Below are 19454 nucleotides of genomic sequence, written 5' to 3' on the forward strand. Positions count from 1 at the left end.
CTGATACATACTATATACTCTGAAACATGCTATATGCCTTGAGATGCTCACATTATCTGCACGCAGATAGCGAAGATGTTCCGTAAAATTTTCGCTTTGTTGGGTGTTACAGTCCGTTAACAGAGGTGTTACTACGTGCCAGGCACTGTTCTACCCTCTGGTGGAAAGGCATTTTAAAACATTGGTTTATTTTTACAAAGATTTAAGGAAGAAAATGAGAGAACTTGTCTTCAGTTCTTGGGAAACACCCAATTCAACACTAACTTTTGTTATTGTTTTGAGTGAATAGACGGTTTTAAGCATTTTTTATATTTTTGACAAAAAATATACAAAAGTTTTAAGCATTTTGTATATTTTTGACCAAAAAAATCATGAATATTTTCAAAACATTTTTGAGGAGAGTGGTTTTTGCACACCGTTCAGTGGAATTAACAGATGGTAGTATACAGTGCTTAGTATCTGTTCTGCTTGTTACTTATTCTGGCTCATAAGCGTGGAAACATTTTGTTTTGTTAAGGCTAATTAATCTGTGCTGATATGCATGGAAGTGAATACATAAGAATCACATTTTAAAGTGCAAGTTTAATTGGGGGGGGGGATATCTTTGTTAGATGCTGCTAAACAATGTTAATGTAAATATAACTAGTACAAAAGGTACAATACATGCATTCTATTCCATGAAATGTTCTTAATTATCTACACTTGAGATTTGAAATTCAGAAAACAAAACCAAAAAAAAAAAAAAAAAAACCCTTTGTTATGACCTATCAATTAAACTCCATACGTTTCCACCCAGACCCTCCGCAACCTCAGAAGACCTCCTACGGATTTCTGAAAGCCCTCACCCACCCCACCTTTGGAAGAAAAAAACTGTTTTGCCATTCTCTTCACACTCAGACAAGGTGAAGTGGACTTTTGGCTTTTCAAGAGTGGATAATCATAGCTCTCCAATTTAGATAAGATTTTTAAGAGAATGATTTGAAAGTGGGTATTTAGTGAGAAAATCCTAATGAACGCTCACTCTTCTTTTTGACCTTGGCTACCGCCCCTGCCCAGCTGGAGATTCTCATTTTAATGAGGCAATATTGTATTTCGGAGCAGCAGGCCCTGCTTTGAGACAGTTCTGTTCTCTTTGGAAAGCTCAAAGCTGCTTTCATGCAAGTACTATTGATTAAGAAATTATTCCTTTAAATGAAGGGGGAAAAAGTTCTATCAGGGGCTTAGCAGTGAGAAAGTTTAATTTTAAAAGCAAAAGTCCTCCCCAGCCCTATTCTTCCCGGATGTCCTGACTTTTAACGCATTTCCCTTAGCAGTAACCATTGTTCTGTACGTTGTTTTGAGCCCTCATTTACTTTTTCCGAATCTGTAATCTGCATTTCAGCCAGATAACAGGCAAAGGGCATTTCTGGCATTCTGAATAATTAATCAGACTTTCCAGTGGTTCATTGCAAAAGGCCAAGAGGGAATAAGTATTCACAATAGAAACTCAAGAGTAGGCATGGAACTTACTGAGTTCTCTCTTATTTAAACACTTTCACGGATCACCTAAACTTGGAAGTTTATCTAACACTGACCCTAACCCTAACCCTAACTGAATTCTGCTTCATAGTTTTGAGCTTGAATTCTAGTGAGCTTTATCTGCTTAAAAGAAGAATGGTTTAAGTGTTCTTTTAAATGCTTTTTATAGTATAATATTTTATCGGTGATGTAGAAATGGCTGGTTCCTAAAATGGCCCCAACACAAATGGCATGAGATTTAAGTGCTACATTACTCTGGTACTACCCATTGTCATTAGTTTTAGACCCTGGAAACAAGTAAATTATAGGCTATTTATTTTTGAAACTTCTGTAAGAGCAAACTTTGTATGTTAAATAGGTTACATGTATAAAAAATTTTAATTTTCTAATTTAACTTTCAAACATTTTTGAAATATCTCTGTTGAAGTGTTGTCCCTCCCCCATCCTCAGTGTAAGGATGATAGAAATGAAAATTAAGAAGTTGAATTCTCCTTGTTGGAAATAAGGAAAGAGATGTATCCCCTCTTTTCTTAGATCATTTACTTAAGAAAACATGGAACTGCTAGTCCTTTCTCTGTCTCTTTGAAATGTATGTATATCTTTTTAAAAACAGAGTAAGTTTCTTAAGCAGTGTTCCAACCCTGGACTGTCTTTTTCAAGGATTTGGGAGCCATCTCTTGGATGCAATCATCTAGAAGGTAGGTGTCTACCTCCCAGTTTTCTGCACTAGGGTAGGACCCTAACTGGTGGACACCTGACCGCAAGTTACAAAATTGCCTCCTATCCTAAAGAAATGAGAAATTTATTTTACCTCTAGATAAAGCCAATAAACTAAAATAGATGGTCACCCCTATTACCAAGTGTATTTAGGATGAATTTTATGTGACAAATAGTACTGTCCATCTGAGGACTAGTTACTCTTTATGTTGAGAACAAATGTGTAATGGGTTGTATCTGCTTAGCGACATAAATGGATGAGATTCTTTATTTACAGTCTCTTAATGGATTGCCTGTGAAGTACACCACATTCTGGTTTAATGCTAATTCAATAATAGAACTTTTGATTCTACGACCTTTCTGGAGTGGGTACTTACATGGGTTGGGAGGAGATCTTGTGTTTCCTTATGTTCTCCTGACATTAACAATAATACTCACCCCATGACTCTCCCCCTCCCCCTCACATACGATTACACATTCCCCACAGAAACAGCCTGCCACAGGGACACCTGGGTGCTGTAGTTGGTTAAGTATCTGACTCTTGGTTTCAGCTCGGGTCCTGATCTCAGGGTTCTAAGATCAAGCTCTGTGGAGGGCTCTATGCTCATCAGGGAGTCTGCTTCAGACTGTCTTTCCCTCTGTCCCTCCCCTGCTTTCTCTCTCTCTCTCTCTCTCTCTCTATTTCTAAAATAAATAAATATTTTTTAAGAAAGAAAGAAAGAAAGGAGGGAGGGGCGGGACTGTAGGAAGGAAGGAGGAAAGGAGGAACGAAAGAAATAGCCCGCAACAAACCTGGGGCATAAGGAAGGCAGGAGCTCTAGTACTGGGTCCCTATAATCCTGGAGGGGTGACCTTTATGTTCCCTCATGCCCATATGACAGGGATAAAGACAGTGCAGTAAGGAAAAGTGTGTATCCCACCTGGAAAATACACACATGCGGCCTTGACTTATCCTGATCTCTCCCGGACACTGGTGGCAAGATTCGCTCCTTCTCTCCATTTCTGGAACACTGAAATGGAGTGCAGTTACCAGAACCACAAAGAATGAGTTAAATTCATGTGATTTTATCTACCTGTTTTTTTTTTTTAATTTTTTAACCTTTTTCTTCCATGTAACACAATATTCCCATTTGTCCTCAATGACAGTAATAATACTAAAAAAGACAAAACAGAGAAGCCCAAGTTTTTTGTTTTTGTTTTTTTTTTTTATCTTCAAAAATTATTTTTGCAAATGTATCCCCTCTTCTGTTCTGTGGGAAATCCCAACAGAAGTGTTCCGTGTGCACCTTCAGGATAAGGGCAATTCCTGATCTTGGGGGAAATGATGATATCCCCCACCAGATAATCTGGGTGTATTAAGCTGTGTCAGCCAGGGGTTTGTCTCACCAAGAGTGCAAGGGAGAAAAATCTTACAAGTCATTATTTTAGGAAGTCTTGGAAAAGCAAGTACAGGCATTAACCCCAGTGAGAGACTATTTTCCTTTATTCTGTACCAAATAGATTTGTTTTCTTTCTGTTTCTTCTCACAGAAGTCAATAATTTGATAGCTCCTCTTTTGTATCCAATTTTAAAGAATCCGTGTCTGCTTGGAAACATTTTAAGTCAGACTCAATCATTAAAGCAGATGCTGACCACTCTGAGACTGTCAGATGGAAACTACTTAAAGAAAAACTACTCACCCCATGGTGAGCCCCATTCTTCCAGAGATGGAAATTTCTGGAACAATGTCTGGCACTAGTCACTAATGTGCTCTATTAAAATACTAGATAAAAATCATCTGTTTCTCCTTGGTTTAAGTTTCACATATCATCAATTCACAGATGAGGGTTGTTCTGAAATGTGTAGTCAATGAGGAAGAAATACTTTAGCCAGAGAATCCAATTATCTGTCATTTGGCTTTCAAAACACCAAGGTCATAATAAATCCTAGTGGACATACTGTTAGAAGAAGAAGGCTGTTTGGAACTCTCCTACCTTTACAGAATCATCTGGTTCTGATTTTCCCATAGAACCTCAACTGAAAATGTCTGAATCCTTTATGAAATCTGAGTGAATCTGCACTCAGACTTCTGAGAGATGTTATTAAGGGCTTCAGTGCTTTATACATAATAGGAAAATGGTCACATGCCTGTCCCAGCTCAAAGTTAATTTCTCAGCAATGTTGCATACAAATCTGTCCTTACTGAAGCCCTATTTTAGTGCTGTGATTTCCCTTTAGGACAAATGTATTGGGGATTATTTCTGATAAAATGATGAGGTTTCATTTAGACCCTGTAATAACGAGTTCACACTGAGTTTTGTTGCCGGGGTCTCGGTTGTGTTCCGTCCTAATGAAAAGATGGGAGAACATCCTTCTGATCGGATAGCCCTGTCTCTTTTTCTTCCAAGGACCAGGGCTGGTGTGACGGAAACCTCGTTATATTTGGAGAACAACATGCCCGTTCATCAATAGCGGTGAATTCATTTGTCCACTCCACAAGTCAGCTAGGAACGTGGGTCACGTGTCCGGTACTCGTCCAGAGGTGAGGACAAAGAGATGGTGTATGGACCGATGACCTTGATCACTGGAAGCACAGAGAAGCTTTAGTAGTGTGAGGACCCCAAGGAAAGGTACGTAGGAGAAGCTGCACAGGGTCAGGGAGAAAAAACAGGTAATGAGGACAAAGACCACTTGTCAAGCAGAGGGAAGCAGAAGCGGAAAGGAAGGAGCAAGGCATTCCACAGAGAAGGAACTTGCCGCCTTCGGCAAATAGCAAGGAGGCCTCCTTTGAGGGAATGGGGCCTGAACGAGGCTGGTGGTCAGTCAGAAGTGGGCAAAGCCAGACCAGTAAGAAACTACATCCCCATCACTTGTGACCTGCTGCACCTGGTCACCACCATCAGTAGCAGAAGGATGAATGATAGCTTCTGCCAAGACTCTTGTGTTTTGATATACTTCCTCACAAGCGTATTACCTCCCGAATGCTCCATGCCTTGACGAAGTGTGCCTATCGGTATGTCCATGGCTGTTGGAGTCAATTACCAGAACTTAGTGGCTTAAAACAACACATGTTGCTGTGCAGAGGCCAGAAGTCAGAGGCCCGCTGCAGTGGGCTGAAGTCAGTGTGTCCGGAGGGCTGGTTTCTTCTGCAGGCTCTAGGGGAAATCCATTTGCCAGACTCCTCAGCTCAGGTGGCTGTACTGTCCTATGCGCTCTTCTTCACCTCCCTCCAACCTCTTGTTCAGTCACCAAGTCTCTTTTCTGACCTACTTGTCTCCCCTTGAAAAGGAGCCTTACGATTATATTGGGCCCATCTGGGGAATCTAAATGGATCTCTGTATCTCAAGATCCTTCACTAAATCACACCTGCTCCATTTAATATGTGAAGTCATAGTCACTGGCTCTGAGGGTAGGACCTGGTTATTTTGGGGACCAACATTCTGCTGCCCCATGTGGAGGACTAGGGCCAGAGGGATGGCATGCACAGGAGGATAAGGGGTCTGAGATCCAGGGAAAAGCAGACAAAAACCCAAAGCACACTACTAGAAGCTGCCACACACTCTTCTACTTGCATTCTTCTGACAAGAGATTGGTATCATGGCCGCATCTTGTCCGTAAAGTGAGTGCTGTCATTGTCATCATTTTATAGTTGTCAAAGCTCAGGCACAAAGAACTTAAGTAAGGGGCCTGAGATCATAGAGCCAGCATGCCACATTGCTTCCGTGTGAGTCACTTCTTTTCTGATGAATCTTCAGTGCTTGTCCTGCTGTTCTGCAAATGATCAAATTCTGTGTCAACCAGCTGAGATCTCTTATGAACAGAGAGTCTGTCATTTATTTTCTCATCCTTTTGCCTAGCTCCACGTCTGTGCCCAGTCATCTCCTGAAAAGTGGTTCTGATGTAACTGTCAGGAAGACAACGCCTTCTCTCCAAAATAATGGCTTCCCAACCACCCCACTTTGCGGAAGGCAAACATCAAGGCTCAGGCTGTTGCCGCCATCTTGGATCATGAGGCTTAGAATCCAACCTTTGGGCTGCAGGGCATCAGATGTGAAGGAACCTGAAAACTTTATGGGGCAGAGTTGTTCCACCATCCCAGGATCACCTGCTTTGGGGGATTTATATGTGAGAAAAATTGGTGTCTTTTAAAAGCCATTTAGTTTGGGTCTATCTTCCTGGCAGAGGAGCCCAATCCTAATTGTCATTGAGCATAGCATGGAATAGGTGGGTGGGTGATGAGGGGAACTGGAACTAAGTGTGAGGTGTTTTTTGTTGGTGGTGGTGGTGGGTTTTGGGTTTTGGTGTTTCATCTGGAAGAGTTTTCATGTTAATGGGTAATCAAAAATGTTTTCATGATTGGCTCAGAATCAGAGCTCTATTAGATTTTTCAGGTAAGACGACTTTGGGCCACTTCAGAAGAGGATCTGTCACGTTGGTTGTCTGTCTGAGGAAGCACAAGCACAAGTGCTGGGGCCCCCACAGCATTCGTGTGGAGAGCGACACAGTCCAGAGCCAAGTGATTTCTGAGGTAGAAACACAGAATTAGAGATCTATTAACTAAGAGAGGTAAAGGAGAAAGGGCAGTTAACTGTGTGGTTGATGCCTCCACTGTAGGCACTAGGGAAGAGCTGGTGAGGGTTTGGCTGTGTAGGGATGAGGGACTGGATTTGGCCAGATTCCTTTGTTCACTGTGGGGGCTGCCATAGCTGAATTGTATTCCCTTCAAACTCATAGGTTGAATACCCTGAAAATATGACTCTATTTGGAGGTAAAGCCCTCAAAGAGGCTATTAGGGTAAAATGAGGTCACTAGAGTAGACCAAAACTCAATCTGACTGGTGTCCTTGTAAGAGAAGATTAGAACACATACACACACATAAAAAGACCATGTTGAGGACATAGCTAAGCCAAGTTGAGAGGCCTCAGAAAAAACCAACCTTGTCAACACCCTGATCGCAGACTTCCAGCCTCCAGAATGGTGAGGATGTAAATGACTATTGTTTAAGCAATCCCATCTCTGATACACTGCATTGGCAGCCCTAGAGCTTGTAGACTGAACATTTTTGTCTTTTCCCAAACTTCGTATGTTGAAGCCCAGTACCCAATGCACAGTTATTTGGAGGTGAGGCATTTGGGAGGTGATTACACCATGAATAGAATTAATGCCTTTATAAAGCAGACCCCAGTGAGCCCCCTTGCCTGTTGCCATGTTAACATGTCTTAACATGGTGAAAAAATAGCTGTTCCTAAACCAGGAATCAATCCATTCATCACCAGACACCAAATCTGCTGGCATCTTTTGAACTTGGATGTCCATCCTTCAGAAATGTGAGAAATAATTTTCTGTTGTTTATAAGCCACAAGTTAATGGCATTTTGGTAAAGCAGCCCAGCCAGACCAAGGCATCTAGCTGACTAACACAAGGCCATTGTGTGCTCAGCAGAGAAAATCAGTCAAAACCCAGTAGCTCCACTGGTTGAATTGGGAAACACCTTAGAGGCAGTCTGAGGAAGGTCATTGAAAAGACACAACTTCAGATTGACTGGTAAGTAGGACCAAGTCCCTTGGAGGCTCTACTTCCCCCTTACCCCATCCTTGGAATGTGGGTTCTGCTTGCTTTTCCTGCTCCCAGAGGTGGCTCCAAGGACAGAGCCTGAAGAGACTGAAGTGGTGTTGAAAACACCTACACTGTATATGTGACTGAATCCAGTTAAGACTTCCTCGTAAACTTTTAGGGTTTGGTGGGTGGGTGTAGGGGTCCACCTTCTTTCTATTGCCCAAGACAAGCCTTGTAGGGCAGTTCCCTTTGCTTATTAAAACTGCCATTTTCCAACCTGGACTGACCTGTCCTCTGTCTGAAGTCTCTAGCCCAGTTTCAGATTTCATTCAGGAAACTCCCAAGGACCTTGCAAACTGACCAATGGAGAAGGAAAGCACAGTTCTGTGGCCACTGGGATGCAAGGATCTTTCCAGCGTCATGTCAAGTGCCCTTGGTTCAGGCACCCAAGGATTTCCAGAACCTTGGTCAGGGTTGATGCACATTTGTTTTGGGCTCAGCCTACAGGTAAAATTCCCACAGCCTGTGGGTCTATATGAGCTTGATGTTCAGTAAGTATAAAATGCTTTTCTGTGCTTCTTTGTGTATTTAGAAAATAATAAAAATTGACAATGCTCATGATGGAACAAGAGTAAAAGAGGCATTGCTCAAAATCGTATCATCCATATGAAATAAATTTTTAAGATCCCCTTTTAAATGAATATTTTAAAATATACATATAACCATATGAAACTGATTTTAAGTTTTCTGCAATTTTTCTTATAATTGTTTCCTGGGGGTTTAGGCAGGTGATGTTTTTGCTAACACTTCTAGAAGAATCTACAGTTTACAAAAGCATACAAAATTCAAAGCACTCTTTAAACCTAAGTGGATATATTTTTTTTCAAAGATTTTATTTATTTATTTGTCAGACAGAGATCACAAGTAGGCAGAGATGCAGGCAGAGAGAGAGAGAGAGCAGGAAGCAGGCTCCCCGCTGAGCAGAGAGCCCAATGCGGGGCTTGATCCTAGAACCCTTGACCTGAGCCAAAGGCAGAGGCTTTAACCCACTGAGCCACCCAGGCGCCCCAAGTTGATATATTTTAAAAATTTCAGTGTATACTGAAGTATGTGAGTGTTAAGAAGGAGATTGGGAAGAAAAAGAGACCACCTTATTGGGAAAGAAAATACCATCTGTTCCCTGTGGAGTGTCACCTCTTCATAAATTATCAGGCCAAACTCCTGGATTTTTACTCAGTTCTTGATTTGTGGCTCATGTGTCATCCTTTGCTCATTTTATGAGTTCGTAAGGAAGGATGTAAAGCCATGATTCCTTAGGCACGATTTCTCCAAATAAAGAGGTTGGGGACAGTTCTACTAAACAGGCATTCAGGTCCGTGAGCAGCTCCTGATGCAGGCAGCATGGCCAGGGATACACATTTCTTTCCTGCAGCACAGACAGTAGGATAGGAGGCACCAGGAGCCAGATCTGAACGAGGGTTCTGATTCTGGAAACATCTTTAAATGCTTTCTAGGCCTGAATCGCTTCAGGTTTCTATTTGCGGTCATGCAGTATAATTAATACCCATTCTTCTGATGATAGAGACACACAAAAAATAGGCGAGCTCTTAAGTTCTTCCTGAAGGAGAGACAGTGCCCCCCTCCAGACTTGGCTGGTAGGAAATCTTACTGGTAAATGACTTAAGCAAATATGTCTGTTATCTGATCCCTCTCTTCTCATTATCTCTTCATGTCCCTCAGGAGAAGCAGGTCTGGTCAGCTTGGCAGACATGGTGGGTAAAATAACAGAATGAAACCAAAGTGCTGTGGATACTATCAGCGGAAACTTTTTCAATGCGGACCCTGTGTCAGACAGTGTTCTGGGCACTTTCCATATGTTTTATGTTCACCAGAGTTCAGTGAAGTAAGTATGCGTGGATCCATTTTACAGAAAGAGACAGGTGAAATAATTGGCAAAGGCTCACTCTGAGTCACTGTGCTTCCCCACACATGGGTCTAACTGAGGACGGGGAGCTGAGGAGCTGAGGAGCCAGTGGGTATTGTGCCTCCATGACTGAATCACACATAGCTACATGTTTAATGAACCTTCTTTCCACTAGACTTGGGCCCCATCATTCAGTGACCTTTTCACCACTGTGTCCCCATATATGGTAGGAGCTCTGGGACCTAGAGAAGCTAAAGCCATATTGAAGAATGAATGAGTATATGAGTATTCAATTCCCTTAACACCTCTACCGAGAAGATGGCCTTTAACAGTCACCTGCCTCATGGAATGAGTCAAAATCCATTTACTCTTCTGTCCTGCACTGCTTTACTCTGATTTTCTCAACTCCATACCACACACTTGGCTGCTCTGTCTCCTTTATTCCAAGGGACCTGCCTTCCCATCTTGACTTAAAACTTGCTGTGGCATTTGGGAGAGGAGGCTGTCTCCCATCTGCTTTCAAGCCATCCAGTTGTCTGCAGTACTTCAAGTATTTGTTCCATGACTGGCCCCAACCCTCTTTGAAAGGCTGTGGGCCACCATCTTCATAACAGGTCATGCAATCTTCAAATCTCAATCTTCCTTGTGTGATGTGGTCCCTTGAAATTGGATACTGAAGCTCCTGGACATTCCAGATTGGCACACACCAGACCCCACGGAGCTCTTCTTGCCCACGAGAGTAGTAGGCATGGCCCATTTGGAGCCCAGTGTCCAAAGGGTCATTGGTGGTAAAACAGACATATTTTCTATGGACAAACTCAGATGCAGTGTGAGAACTGACCATGGCAAAGAAAAGGATCCTCTTCCTAAGAGTCCCATGATGCTGAAGGGTGGCCCATTGTGCCAGCTGAGGATTCATCAGGAGACAAAACAGTGTCCTCTTCTTCTTCCTCCACTTCCAGATCCTACTCCATGGACCTTCTGGGGAAATACCACCACCAGCAGCCTCTGAAAGCCAGTGTTGTGTGTCTCTGTAACAAAGAGCAATGCTAACTTTACAATGTAAAATTGAGTGCCATTAGTTCAAGATTCACATTTAAGCTTGCTTGCTGCCATTTTGTTGATCTTCTAATGGAGAAGGTATGTTTCTATCAACCACCTTGGCCAATGTTATTGGAAAATACAAAAGATTTGTAAGGCTAAAGAGAATAATGCCAAGAGATGATAATAACTTTCCTTTTAGATGTGAAAGACTATGAAATCAACCCAATTGTTATTCAGGGATTTATTTTTCTGAGTTCTGTTGTATACAAGCAGGTGAATTAGATACAAGGTATCTCTGCGTAAGTCACTTGCTGCAAGAACCCTGGAGGAACCCACAGGATGGAGGGTTGTTTATACAGTTATACCGGAGAAGCCTAAATGACTAAAATGACATAATTATACCATTTGCAGTGATAAAATCAGACTCTCCTCATTCAGAAATTATGTCTTTGTTACACTTTTGTACCTTTTGCTTTAAATATTCTGTAGGAGATCACATCTGCTCTTTGGTATGTTGAGAGCTTGTTTAGAACTCCTTCCCACCTGTGTATGTAGCCTATAAAAGGGCCATGTCCCTATGGCTTACTAAGGTCCAAATGCTATTAGGTGTAGTTATTTAATTACTTAATTTCTTTGCCCCTTTTCTTAAGGGTGTCTCTAGTTTAGCATCCTTAAGCAACCAGGTTAATGAGATACTCTGCCCTTAGAGATTACTGGTATTGTAAGAAGCAATTCACTCTCCTCCTTGGCATTAATGTCCTCCATCAGCTTTCACTTTAGGGTAGGAAATGCAGGGCTGCTGGTGGAGAACAGCCTCTGCTCGATCTAGGTAAAACATTAAAGCTACTCATGAGGCCTTCTCTTCTTTTGTTTCTATGTTTCTTCAAACGCAGAAGGACCCCGAGCTGGTTTAACGTTCTGCCATAGCTGGCTTGAGTCTAAACAATTTTTAGAGAAGGGATTCTGCATTTTCATTTTGCCCTGGACCTCACAGATTCTGTAACTGGTTCTGCCTGGAGTCCAGGCCCAAGCAACCGCCTGAAGCTTAGAGTTAGTCCTAATTATTTCTTTCCCCGCTCTGACTTTGCTGGAAACTTTGAGTTTCTCAGTGGCTTTCCCTCCAGAACTCAAATCTTGCTTTCTCTGGATTTCCACCTCTCTTGGGTGGCATCATCTGGAAGGGTGACACTCAGACAGAAGACTCTCCAGAATGGGCTTGCTAGCTGAGACAGTGACATCTCCCCTGGAAAGATCTGTGACTAATGGGGACGATTTCTGGAACTTCAGCTGTCCCATGGTATTTTGTTAGGTGGAAAACATGTGACCCACAGTGGTAACTGACAAGACATTTAGCACATACCCACTGGATCAGTACCGCTCCCTCACTGGGCTCTTTGTTCCTTGGTCTCTGTTCCTCCTGCTCACAGGCTTAGCTCACTTGGGATGTAGTGAGCTCCTGGACTACTTAAAATAAATAAATAAAATGTTCCATGATCAGGTGACTCTGCAGACACAGAAGGGAGTCAATGGATACACAGACTTTAGAGAGAAATCAGGACAAGAGCTCAGGACAATCGGGACAGCACTTCTGAAAAGTGCTGGTGTCTCCTTCTCTGCTTATTTAGGATTCCTTCCCATGCTTCTTCTGCTCTGACTCAGTTTCTCATCTCCTCTAGTCAACCCCTTTGTCTCTCCTTTCTCTTGGCTTCTGGGTAAAAAGTTGTCCCTTTCATATTCGAGGGGAGAGGAAGCATCGGCTCTCCATCCTCATTCATCTGTCTGTGAATGTGGCTTTGGGCATCTCTCTGGGATGCTCGGTAGAGTCTCTCACATTCTGCAGACGCATCCTCTGAAAATGCTCATGCACCCCTAAGGCTCATGTATCGTTTGGGATAGATGTGCTTGCCTTGGAACTTGTACCTGGGACTAGAAGTTATTTTCAGTTTGCTTCTTATAGCATACCCACGTGGCTGTTGCGTCTTGGTCAAGACGTATTCCCTTTTCAGCACCGGCCTTGAGGGAGAGCTCCTGTCTGCTCTGGTTTCTAGTTATGACCTATTTATATTAACTTGGGAGGAAGCATATTCTGTCTAGATGATGTCATTGGTCTAGGAAAGGAAGTCTGAACCAAAGAATATTTTCTGCAGGTTCAGATCATAATATGCAAAGCAGTAACATATCATCTCCATGTCCCTACATTTAAATATGGTGCAGAGAATGGGCACCTCCCAAAGAAACCCCATGTTCTTGCCTTGACACTTACAATTCTGTACAATCATCTCAGATTGTCTGATTCCTGACAAAATAGTCTAGTTCAGTTCTAGTAATGAGTCCTTCAATTATAGTGATTAATTTTTAATGCTAAAGATTAATACAAGAACCTGTTTAAACATTTGCCAGGAGCTAAGAAAAATAATTTAAAATAATTGATTCAAAAGCCTTTAGAGACAATCATTTTAGGGCTGGATCCCCTGGCAGGTATCTGGCTGTGCTCTGAAGTGTGGATTGGACCATGCAGGAGAAAAATGCAAAAGTGTGAGGAGTTTAATTCTACTTTTGTAACTGCTTTGGAAAAAAAATATATATATATATTTGATTTTCCATGAACTATTTTTTTGGGGGAAGACATTAGAAACCTGGCAGTGGTTAACTGTATGAAGAGATTTAACATGGGGCTTTATTTATAAACTACAGTTTTTTGAACTATTTGGAATTGTGATTATTAGCATGGGTAACATTTTTACTAACAGCAGTATAGCTACTTAATATATCCATCAGGTGTTCATTATGCTGATACAGCCCTTACTTCTCAAGGATGTCATAGTGTAAAAGTATATTTCACTTTCTTCACAGACAATATTCCTTGTGGATTGGCAGGAGGTCTTGGGCCTCACCATGGAGGGACTGCCCTCCGACCACGTGGCCCTCTCATCCTGATGGCAGGAGAGAGTGGAGCACAGCACAGGCTCCTCGGTATGTAATCAGGAAGCATGACACACCTGTTCAAATTGCAATGGTCATTGCTAGTTCCAAGACCATAGCAAGGAGGGCTGAAAGTTAGAAATGTCCTTTAAATAACTCCTGACCTCAGAGACAGCACTATGTTAGATACATAGATACTGTTTCTGAGACTACAACAGATGGCGTAAAAATGTTTCTCAGGAGTGCCTGGGATAACTGACATTTGCTGCTCTTGGCTATGTAACTCTTTCATGGGCTATGTCCTCTTTACCTCTTTCAGTGAGGATACTGCCATTTCAGGTGTGACTCTTCATGGCTACAAAATGACTGCCACCTCTCTTGGGATCAGGTTCTCGTGCTGCTACACTAAAAGGTAGGAAAAGTTGTTTTACTTCCTGGTCTCTATCTGCAAGTTAATAGAGGTTAGGTTTAAGTGCATGCACCTAAGTTTCACAGTGGCTTAAATACACAGCAGAAAATTTTATTGGGTTGTTGGAAGACGGATGTTCTTACACTTTCATGACTCTATCAGAGTCCCAGATTTCTTCTGTTGTTATGCTCTGGTATCCCCAAGGAATTTGCCCTGGATTGCATGGTTCATGGTGGTCATTAAAGGCTCAGTAGTTATACATCAGCTTTCATAGAAGCCGGGAGGTGGAAAGAGATTATAGGAGGGAAATAGGTCTGCACATGCTGTCTTATGAGGAAGATACCCCAGAAGCTTCCACTGAGTCGTTGCTTCCTTCCCATTTTCCAGCACTCGGTGATATCCCACCTAGCTGGAAACACATTTATAAAATACATAATACTATAATGTTTTTGTAGGCTGTTCTAAAATATTATTTCTGTTTCCTACTTTCAAACATTAAGCTGGCCTTTAACTAGAGGATTGCCATAATATTTAGTGAAGCTGATTCTAGAATTTTGCTTCTGTGTTTCTGCGGGACTTCTAATAGTAATACTTCTTAACAAATACAGGTTTTGAAATAGAAATTCTAAAGATTTTCAATAATGAAGAATATACAAATTAACTCAAAAAAAAAAAAAAAAACCTTTTTGGCAAAGAAAGGATTATCTTTGTCAAAGGTTGCAAACAGAAGAAAATCTCAAATGACCTGTGGTTTGTGAGTGAGGTCATATCATGTCCTTTGTGTGTCTAGTCGTCTATACTGCTCTCAGTAGTACCATATTAAAATGTAATAATGAGATTCTTGTTCATGGTATACTCAATAGTGTAATACTCTTCACTGAAGAGAGAGTGGTGTAAATAGATGGCTTTGGTAACTTCTAAGGAAATACCATGTAGATCCAAAGCAGTTAACTCTAGAACTTCTGATAATCCAATCGTATCATATCAGCTAAACATTGACTAGATATTGTGAAGACAGCACCAACATACAGATAATAAATGCCAATGGCATAAAAGCTCTAGTTCATTGACTTCATGTCTCCTGGAACCTCCAGTTTTTCGTTTTGGTTGTTTTTTTGTTTTTAGCTTATAATGTCAAGATAGCCACAATCAGCCTTCCAAGATATGTCTAAGGTATTTGTTATTCCTGGAATTTTCACCTTATTCCCCTGAAAAGCAAAGGAGGTAAAGAGAGTCAAACCTGACAGATGTCTGACATTATGTGCACGCTAGTTTTTAAAATGGTGAGCCCAATTAAATGTAGTTATTGACTAGCTCAAGGGTCCTGGATCATAATAATTTTCCAGTCATGCATTTCTAACAGGATCTGGACAACTATTTTTTCATGTTAGTTTTCAAAACAAAACTATGCACAACAGCAAATGATTTATCCTATAACGTGATTGAAACTTAATGTAGGTCCCTCTTCCCAGATGTTTCTTTTCCACAATTTTTCACTGAATAGAATTTGAACATTTTAGAGTAGACAGTTGAATGTCATCAGAGTCACAAATTGAACCTTCAGAAACTTAAAATTAGTATCAGTTGGAATAAGAAATGCTCATCAGAAGACTTTCCTTGCTGATACCCAAGAGACTGGGCTGCGTGAGGGCAGGAGGTATGGTAGAGGCTGCTGGCCACCATTTCAAAACTCCTGCTAAAACAACAGTAAGCACCTAATCACCATCAGTAGCGGCTTACAGTGTTTGATGAGCCGCTGCTGGTTGTCTATGTAGTGGACTTACCAGACAGCGCCGAAGTATGCTCATTAATTGTTGTATTACTAAAGTGGGACAAAGAAAAACCATTTGTCTCCTGATAATGATGCAGCTGAGAAGTACTAATGGGATAGAAGTTTGGGGTCATCACTGCCTGAACAACAGGGATTGAAAATAGAGAAGAGGGTCAGGCAGAGTATGCGTGCTAGACACAGCCCAGGACTGATGTCTCTCTGACAGCATATTTTGTTGGGAGTGCTGTTGTGCTGAAATCACACAGCCATGTTGTAAATTATGAAAATAAGACGGGCCCAGGCAGGTATAGTCACAGAACAGTTAGTAGAAATTACGAGAAAATGCAAATGCTAAACTCTTGCAATTAAACTTCAGAGATAACAAAACATTATTCATCAAAAGACTGTAATTTTTTTTCAAAAATATGTCTATTTTACATTTAAACCATGTAAGGGATAGAAAAAGAGAATGCAAAAAGTTCTTAGGGTTGCAACCGACTGGGTCTTTGGATTTCTTAAATCAAAGGAGAGGGTTAGGACATGTGGCAGAGAGAACAGGGGATGGGGGGCTGCACTTGGCCTTTTTCTGTCTGGAAGCTGCTTCCCTAGTCAGGTGGGAGCCCCACACTCTCCATCCTGTTTCCTGGACCTCCTCCTCAGAGATCCTGGTGACTCCTGCTAAAAACTCTCTTTTCCTCGAGTTCTCACTATTCCCCATTTTACGCCTAGCACACCTCTCCTCTAGAGTTACCAATGAGGTTTTCTCTTCCATGAACCTGAACCAGTGTAATCTGACAGGACAGACACAACCAGAGTAGAAAAGAAAACAGAATTAAGGTGAGAACCACTGATGAAGGAGTGGGTTGATGCTCATGCTGCTGATTCTAGAGCAGGACCATGGAGGGGATTGTACGTTCAACTAACGGGAGGAAAGGAAACTTGTCACCGCCCCCCACAGCCGCTGCCTGTGACTGCCATCTGGGTAGATCTCTGAAGTGTAAACCATGACGAGAAAGATGTGATCAGAAATAATAGTTGTGCGGTAATCAGGAGGGAAAGGCTGTAACAGCCATCGCATCCTGGGAAGGCTAGATTTAATAAAAACCTGCGTGTGCACAGTCATAGTTAGCTTTTATGGTCACACATTTATAGCTACTAAAAGCAGTATCAAGTAATTTCCCACAGAAAACAACGTTGTTTCGAGGAGTCTGAAAAGCTCTTCAAACCCATTTCAAGCCCCTGATTTTATCATTTTATTTGTGTAACTTTTTATTCTTCTATGATTTCGAATTTATGGAAAATTTTCAAGATTCATGCAAGGAACTTCGGTTCGAATTCGGGAATTGTCTGCTGTTCCCCATTTGCTTTCCTCCTCCTCAATCTCTCTCTCATATGTATTATATATATATATATATAAACACACACATATACATCTATATTATATATCTTGTGTATCATATATATACATATACATATATACATGTACATATATAAATCTTATATATATAAGATTATATATAATTCTTATATATATAAGATATAATTCTTATATATATAAGATTTATATATGTATATATAAGATATATATATGTGTGTATATATATATATGTATATTTATATATCTTTTGGAACCATTTGGGAGTGATTTCGGGACACTCTACATTCCCTTCCTGAGCTCGTCGTGATTGCCTGCCTGGCAGAGTCCCCCAAGCCTGATTCCAGAAGGGTTCGGGCCATCCAACAGCCCCACTTGAACAGATGGTCACAGTTTTCTGTGGATTTTGTATGCAGCGCTCGAGACTACTGATCATACCCTGTATGATCAGCATCGCAGAACTTCTCCTCCCTCCCTGCCTCACATATTAATAACCCCCCAGTCAGGACATCACCCCAGCCAGCGCCGCACGACTCCCTTCTTTGCCACTTGATTCAGCGGCAAGAGGAGAGCTCAAAATACCCAGGAGACAGTCTCAACCTCCAGTCCAACAGGCTTGCTTTTTGTGCCCCTGTTGCAATCGTTTTCCCCTTTGGACATAAGACCTCTAGACCAGCAGAACCTAAAATCATAGCAAATCAGGCAAGTAAGCCAGGATCAACGTCAAATTAAGGAGCACTGCTTTCCATACAAAGGAAAGTAATGTATGTCAGGGTGTGCTGATGCCTAATGGTAATGACATTCGCAGGACAGTGGACCCAGAGAAAGGCAGCTGTGAGTTGCAAAAAGCTACATGTCAAGCAGTGATTAAAATTAGTGGCTGCCCTTTCTCGACAGAGAAATCAATACCAATGAATGTAAGGTTTGCCTTCCAGGGAGGAAACAAATGGTTCAGACCACTGCGGTAGATGTCCTCCAGACGACTACACTGAATTGCAAAGGGCCCACGTGTGGGGCCTACTGTATTCTTTGTGATGCTTATGCCCCAGAGGCAATCTTTAGAGCTCCACATGAACAAAGTCAATCTGGAAACCCAGTGAATAAGCTACAGGGGATTTAAAAAAGATTAGAGCTCTGTTGTTTCTAATTTTTAATCTGTCCATTCACTTTCGTCTTCAGCAGAAACCTGTGTGTTTCTATTTACCATACAGAGTAGCCAAAAATGATCGAAACCTGAGTAACAACAATACTTTCTGAATTAAAAATGAGTAGGGCTTGGAATGTCTGGGTGGCTCAGTCTATTAAGCATCAGACTCTTAATCGCAGTTCAGGCCTTGATCTCAAGGTCGTGACTTCGAGCCCTGCACTGGGCTCCATGCTGGGTGTGGAACCTACTTTAGAAATATGTGGGGCACCTGGGTGGCTCAGTTGGTTAAGTGCTCAACTCTTGATATCAGCTCAGGCCATGATCTCAGGGTCAAGGGATCGAACCCTGTGTTAGGCTCCCTGCTCAGCACAGAGTCTTCTTGAAAGTCTCTCCCTCTCTCTTTGTCACTCCCCCTTGCTCATTCTCTCTCTATAATTAATCAATAAATCTTTTAAATATGAGTAAAGCTCTATTGTCCTCTAAAGACAAAGTGTCAGTGAGTATCATAGTATGTACCAGTAACCCTGAGAAAGAGATACAAAGAGATGTATGTGATTCACAAAATAAATCCAGGCATATCACATATTAACACTGATATAAGTCACTGATCTTATTCTGATTTTCTCAATTTTATATGTACTTGTGTGTGTACAAGTGTGCATATGCATGTTTATTTCTATACAATTTAATCCTGTGCATAGTTAGTACTGCAGGCAAGATTCTAAACAATTCCACCATCCTGAGGAGCTCTAGGGTTGCCTCTAAAAATCCCCACACCACTGTCCCTAATCTGTGACAGTCACTGATCTCTCTCTACCTAGAATTCTACCATTTCAAAAATGGAACCTTGAGGGCAGCATGTTAAGTGAAAGACGCCTGTCAGAGAAAGACAAAGGCTGTAGGACTACACTGAGATGAGGAATCTACTCTGTAGTCAGCTCCATAGAAAGAGGACGTAACACAGTGGTTGCCGGAAGCTGAGGACGGGGAAATAGGCAGTTCTTGTTTAAGGGGTGTGGGGTTTCAGGTCTGCAAGATGAAAAATTTCTGGAGGTTGGTTGCACAAGAACGTGAGCATCCTTAACATTATCC

The sequence above is a fragment of the Mustela lutreola genome, chromosome 5 (genome assembly GCF_030435805.1).
Source record: "Mustela lutreola isolate mMusLut2 chromosome 5, mMusLut2.pri, whole genome shotgun sequence".
In the NCBI taxonomy this organism is placed as follows: Eukaryota; Metazoa; Chordata; class Mammalia; order Carnivora; family Mustelidae; genus Mustela; species Mustela lutreola.